Consider the following 7,111-nt stretch of genomic DNA (forward strand, 5'->3'; position numbering starts at 1 on the left):
TATCAAAATTTCAAGAACTACAAAAACCCATTACATTTTAAAGCAGCAGTTTTTTTCCTCATACACTATACTTGTATGATAATTTTTGAAAATCCCTTGTATTTGTCTCTAGTTGCTTCAGTTCCTAATTGGAGCCTGTGTCTGGAACACCAGCATTTTGAAATGGAAAGCATATCCTCTTGGAATAGAGGTTGCATTCCTTTCTATTTTCTTGTGTTACTATAAATTAACTTTTTAGCTCATTATTAAAGGCAAAATAGGTATGCGTCATTAGCTAAGCACTAATGATCCTGCATTAGGGGAGAAAATTTGAACTAACCAGCTTTCTACAATCAAACTAATTTTGTTTAAAGAAAGCTTCTCATGATTCTACATAGGTGAATACTTCAAAAGATCATTTCTTAATACTACTAACTTTTAAAATCTGCTTCAGTGTAAGAGGATGTTCAGAGAAAATATGGCATTTTATATACAAGCTCTTTTAAAGCAGATGGGCTATGTCAGTCTCCAAGACAGTTTCTGCACTTGTTCCTCTAGAAATCATAAATGTGCCAGAAACTGTGGGGATATCATGCTAGCAAAATATAATAAAACATGGGACATTTTTCTTTTTCTCAGAATATAATAATAGTAATAACTGTGCTTTATAAGCTCATTCCTGCTAATCAAATACGCAGAGTTGATAGTGAGCTCTTGAATCTTTTTGAGTGTGTGCTTTTGAAATTATTACCCATTTACAGAATCACGGAAATATGCTGAAATCTAATATCTTAGTTTTATATAGTGTGAAACTGAGGCTCGGCTGATGACTAAAAACCTGAAAGAAAGAAGGAGGGGAAACTTCAGATTCCACCCCCCTGTGCTCCCTTCCCCCCCGCCGCCAACTTTTCCCACCTGCCAGCCTCATATCCCTGATTGGGCTTTCCTGTTTTATCACCAGAGGTGAACTTCCCATACTCCTGCCTAAATTCAGTCATGCCACTTATGTGTCAGAGTTTATCTTCTCTTGCCTACCCATGGAAAGCACTGCAACAACTCTCACCCTCTTTCTGACATCATCAATCCTTGCTCTTTATTGGGTCATCCCTGATTCTCCCATCTTAAAAAAAAAAAAAAGAAGAAGAAAGAAAGAAACAGGCTCTTCCTCAAAATTCTCTCTTTACTTGATTTTGAGACCACCATATGCTGTTTCCTCACCTTGCTTATTGCTCTATTACAGTCTAGATCATTCTCTGTCTCCCTGATCTCTTAAATGTCAGAGGTCTACAATGCTTGGGCTTTGGTCCTCTTGTGTCCTACACTCACTCATCTGATCTGAAAACTTTAAAGATCATCTATGTAGTGATAACTTCCCTCAAATTTACATCTCCCAGCTACTTCTCTATTGAAATCCATTCTCACATATCTAACTGACTACCCATCATCTCCAGCTAAATGTCTAATAAATGTCCCAGATACAACAGTCTATAACTAAGCTCTTATTTCTGTTTTTTTCTTTTTCCTAAAAGCTGTTCCACCATAGTCTTCCCTATATCAGTAGATGGCAACTCCATCCTTCCAGATGTCCAGGATAAAAACACGGAATTGCTTTTGACTCCTACTTATCTCACCTAGCACATCCAATCTATCAGAAAACTGTGGCTTCACTTTCAAAATATATCCAGAAGCCAACCATATATCACAATTACCACCACAGCTACCCCAGTCCACGTCTTCATCGTCTCTCACCTAGATCTCTGCAGCTGCTTCCTGACAGGTCATGCCAGCTCTAGGGACTTACTCCCAGGGAATCTACTCTCAGTATAGCAGCCAGACTGATTCCTTAGACACATGCATACCCTGTCATTCCTCTACTAAAAATTCTTCAGTAATGTCCCTTTTCTCAGAGTTCGTGTACAGATATACATAAGTAAAGATATGATTACATTATAGGACAGTCTGTTCAAAAGTCTAAGGTATTGTGGAAAGGCACAGGCAATCACCTAACTTAGTTTTGGAGGACCACTGTAACCTTCTGGGAAGAAAGTAACATCCACCCTATGAATCTGAAGGATGAATAGGCATTATCCCAGAGACTGGATGGTTGGGGGAGGGATCAACATAGAAAACACTCAACATTTTGAGATTGTACTATGTGGCAAGCACTTTTTAAAATACAAATAGTTTACATCGATTTGTTCATTTAATTTTCCTTACCAACTTTCCAAGTAAGTAGTAGTATTATCCTTATTTTGCAGATAATGACAGTGATGCACAGCCAGCTATTGGTAGAGTAAGTATTCAAATTCATTTAGTACATCTTTAAGGTTCAGGCACCAACTACTGTAATTGGAGAAGTTAGCAAGACCCAGATCCTAGAGAGCCTCAAGGTCCAAGTTAAAATTAGACTTTGTCCTAAGAGTCATAGGAGATATTTTCCCTACTTTGGACTGATCAGTAAATTAAGAAAATGAATTGGATAAGAAGAAATTGCACAGTACTACCTTCAGTTTAATAAACTGCTGAGGTTAAAATAAATCCAAACTCCTTTAGTGGACTTGTGAAGTCCCTTATAAATTTCAGCCTCCTGGCCTCATTTCAGCCATTTTTCTCTCTCCCCATCCACCCTCCCATTCCTTGCCTTTGGATTTCACCTAAACTGTGCTCTAAGCTCTGCTTACTTATTCCAGAAAAGTGTGCCTACACACAAAAACTGCATACATTTTCACAGTTTTGACAGATGGAAGTCTTCCAGCCTGGGTTAAGAGTTCAAACTCTTAAAAACTCATGGCAACTTGTTGCTTCCTGACCCACCAGTTCTGATTAGGTCTTCGGTCTATTTCCTCTTTCTAAAGGAAAAAAAAAAAAACAAAACTTTTCCTCACATAGAAACGAATTACCGAGTATTCAGTGCTCAGTTTAATTATCATAGATCTGGGAAATTTCCTCTAATTCTTATCTTCCTTGTCAAATGGGCACAGATAAACAGCCATGTGTTATTCGGAATGGGCTCGGTTATGCTACACTATCAAATTCGCTGAACCTGAGGCTTTACACATCAGAGAGTTTTCTGTTTTTCCTTCTACCAAAAGGCCACCGTGAGGCAGTGCTGGTGACTCCAATGATCAGGCTACTTCTATCTCATAATGCCAAAATCTCAATTTGGGCCTTCCAATTTGCCGTTACAGAGAAAGAGAGGTGGGAAATGAACCTCTACTTCAAAATTGCTTCTACCTAGACCTGGAACATGTCATTTCTGCTTTCATTTCATTAGCCAGAACTTGTACTATGGCTTTAACTGACACATCATATATGGGGCAGTCGATAGTGCTTCCATAGGTAATAATTAAAATGGGGTAGTGATTAGTTCATCTCTTTTCTAGCTCTTTCCTCATTATATGATAGCTATGTGTTTACATATCTGTTTCTTCATTAAAACTATGAGTTCCTGGAGGGCTTTTTTCTAACTCCAAGTTCAATTAAGGTTGATTCAATTCACTTCTGTGAATGTTGTTGAGTTGCATTTATTAGACACAGTTTGTGTTGTAGTCCAGGTTCCCAGGACAGAGACACTGAGAAGTTTATTAGGAAGTGTACTTGGGATCAGCAACTATGGGAGAGTGAAGATAGCACCACTAGGCAGAGGGAGAGGTTGAGCTCTGATACAATCTCAACGGAGATTTCCAACTGACTCCACTGGAACTCTAAACTTTAAAGATAGTCCTTCAGAGTTGTCCCAGTTTGAGGTTTTGGGGTCTAATTTTATATGCCAGCATCAGGCAGTCATTGGATGTAGGTTGCCACAGAGAAGGGGTATGTGATCTTGAATGAGGAGGTCCTCTTCAGCTAAGGGCAACTCCCAGACGAAAAGCCTACAGTTCTAAGGGGGACATCTTGGTATAGCACAGTGCCCATTACTATTTAACAAAAAGTAAGGGTGCCTCATTGGATGATGTATTGGAACTGTCCTATGTATATAAATATTATATTGTCTTACAATGCTAACAAACAGGAGTCCTATCTGATAGCCTAATGGAGTCATGTTTAAAACTAGAAATTATCATACTTGACAATTTGGGGCTTAAGAGTTTTGTGACTTTCAGTTTATTCACTTTGTTATAAATCAAATTCTATTATAATTTTTTAAACCATACGTTCAGAATTCAGTCTAAAATTGGGTTCCTAAATGATATAGACAAATTTCACATTTTCATCTAAACATGTATTTACATCCACAGCTACTCAGTTGTGTGGGTAATTTAAGCTTCTCAGTTGAGAACTGGTTTCATTGCTTTTTATCTATTCAAAAATAGCTCATATGAACTAATGTCTAAATAGAATTTATTCAGCAACATAAAAATATGTTATGCCAAAATAGAGCCGGAATAGAGTAATTGTTAGCTTTTTAATAGGTTCCAATAAATGAGAATGAGTTAGGATTGACTTAGCATTTAAACTGACAGTACTAATTTTATGAATGCCATGCAAATATTTTTTTTGCAATACCACATGATTTATTTAACTCTTCTCTGTGTTTTTTTTTTTTCTTTGAAATGGAGATTTTAAAAAGCTTGAAATAAAGTAATATGTGATAGATAAGATACGGATGCTTCAGAACATCTCAGACTGGATTTGTCTTACAAATATGTTTGCTGTTCTTTGAATATTCACAAGTAGAAATCAGCTCTATTGCAAACACACAGTTGTCTGCTTTGGCTAATTAGTTTGAGAGCAATGAAATAAAAACACCAAAAAGGTAGGTCCTTAGAGTAAGGTCGCTTACAGTGTTTTAGGAGACACAGATATTTGAACACAAGAGTTTATCACTGTGTGGTAGATACTGTAATGGATGTAGATTCAGAGTCCCGCAGGAACACATTACAGGGAATAAAAATTCTATATGTGAGAGTGTTGGAAAGATGAAGTAGTTAATTTTTCGACCTACTAAAAAATTTTAAAATTTTAGTGACTTACAGAAGCAAAGAGTAACTTTCCTGCTCATAGTTCTGCAAGTTCAGCTGATCTTGGCTTGCTATGTTTGGGCCAGGCTGGACTCCAGGCTTCCCATCAGGGTCATGTCTGCCCCATGTATCTTCATCTTAGACCTGGCTGAAGAGTGATGACTGAGGTGTGCTCTTTTCATGGCAAATCACACTCATGCAAGAGGCTAAGCCAAATCATAAAAGTATGTTTAAAGATGCTGCTCCCATCCCATTCCACTGGCCAAAGGAAATCCAATGGCCAAGCTCCACATTGATGGGGCAAGGAAATTACCCCACCCATGCCTGTGAGAAGTATTGCCAAGTCACATGAGCAATCCAGGGACGGAAATTCTATAATGGATGTATGATTAAAGATCTAGGAGCAACAGTCTAATCTATCACAAAAAGTTTCAAAGGAGATGATGTATCTGAGCTGGGTTTTGAAGGATGAGTAGGAGTTTACTAATACAAGTCTACACTGAATCCAAATCCAATATCCTGCTCTGCTATTCTTCCTACAACTTCAAGTTATTTAGTTTGGAAAATGTGTGATTGCTTTATGCTTTTCAAATAACCACATTCCACAACTATCTGAAACTTGTTCATCCTCAGTTTCATTGTCAAATTTACTTACCTAACCTCTGACATTGGTTAAGCTCTACATAAGCTTCCTTCCTGTTGTCCATAGGTTTTATTCACTGTCTGCAAGGACTACTGGTGCCTTTGAGACTGCTGTTTCTAATGCCTATATCTGTAGCTTTCCAACTTTCTCTCCCATTATTTTCAGATATTCAGAACAACTAGTGTCCCAGTATTTGTTGATTTTTTTCTTGGATGGCTGTGATGGGTTTTTTTATGATACTTCTGCCACTTTTTCATTATTAATCACCACTATAAATCTGTTCTCTTCTTGCTTTTTATATTATAAATATATTTATTTTATTTATGCATTACCCTAATCTCTCTCCACCCTTGAATATAAATCATCTTAAGTTGACTTTTCAAGAATCCTCTGAATTGATTTACAGATGAAACTTTTAATTCAGTGTAGTCAGCTTTTTTTAAAATACTGAACTGTAGATAATACTGAATCTGAGGGATAAGAATAATAAAATGAGATTGCTTCCCTTTCTTTGTATATTTCTTGGGTTTTCTACTATCATTTATAGTCATAGCTCAATCATTGGATTATTTGAAAAGAAATTAGCACTATTGCTCATTTCATATACAGTTCCTACTTTTCTCAGAGGAAAGTGATCTTTATTGGAAAAGAGCAGTTAGTTGAAAGCAACAACTCTCTTAGAAGTAAGGAGTTAATAGGAGTTGTAACAAAAAGCAGTGTTAAAAAGAGATGAGAGTCGGGGTGCCTGGGTGGCTCAGTCGTTAAGCGTCTGCCTTCGGCTCAGGTCATGATCCCCGGGTTCCTGGGATCGAGCCCCGCATCGGGCTCCCCGCTCCGCGGGGGGCCTGATTCTCCCTTTCCCATGCCCCTTGCTTGTGTTCCTGTTCTCACTGTCTCTGTCAAATAAATTAAAAAAAAAAAAAAAAGAGATGAAAGTCTGTGGACTTGAGATCAGCAACCAGAAAAGATCATTGAGATTTATGAATGTAAGAGAAACACTTGCATTGCCAAGGAAAAATTAAAAATTGTTGTTGAGTTCAGACAAACTATTAATGCATATGTAATGTGGAAGCACAGAACTCCTGGTAAGAACTAGCCTTAGGCAAGATTTCATTTTCAAACAGAGAATACTTTATATTATGATTCTACAAATGAATGTTGTCTAAATATTTTTGTTAATTGCAGAATATTTCACGATAATAAGGATCATCAAGTGTTGAAAATGTAGTGATTCATTTGACATTGAAAAAAAAAGTACATGTATTTTAAGCATAAAAATTAAGGCTGTTCTGGGCTTGAACTACATTCACACCTTGGAAATCAGCAGAAATCAAGGTCCTTCAACTTACAGAGGGTAGGCAAAGAATTTTCCTAAATATTTTGCAGCACAACTGGAAGGAAACAAGAATTCTAATTCTCTTTCTTCTTCACCACTATATACTCAGTGCCTTACACAAAGCTTTGCATACAAAATGTTCAATATATCTATCTTGAGCAAATAGATATTTATTGAGTAGCCATGAAATAT

This window comes from Mirounga angustirostris, unplaced genomic scaffold, assembly GCF_029215605.1.
Source record: "Mirounga angustirostris isolate CCGP_5_RB_7025 unplaced genomic scaffold, mMirAng1.0.hap1 SCAF_4, whole genome shotgun sequence".
Classification (NCBI taxonomy): Eukaryota; Metazoa; Chordata; class Mammalia; order Carnivora; family Phocidae; genus Mirounga; species Mirounga angustirostris.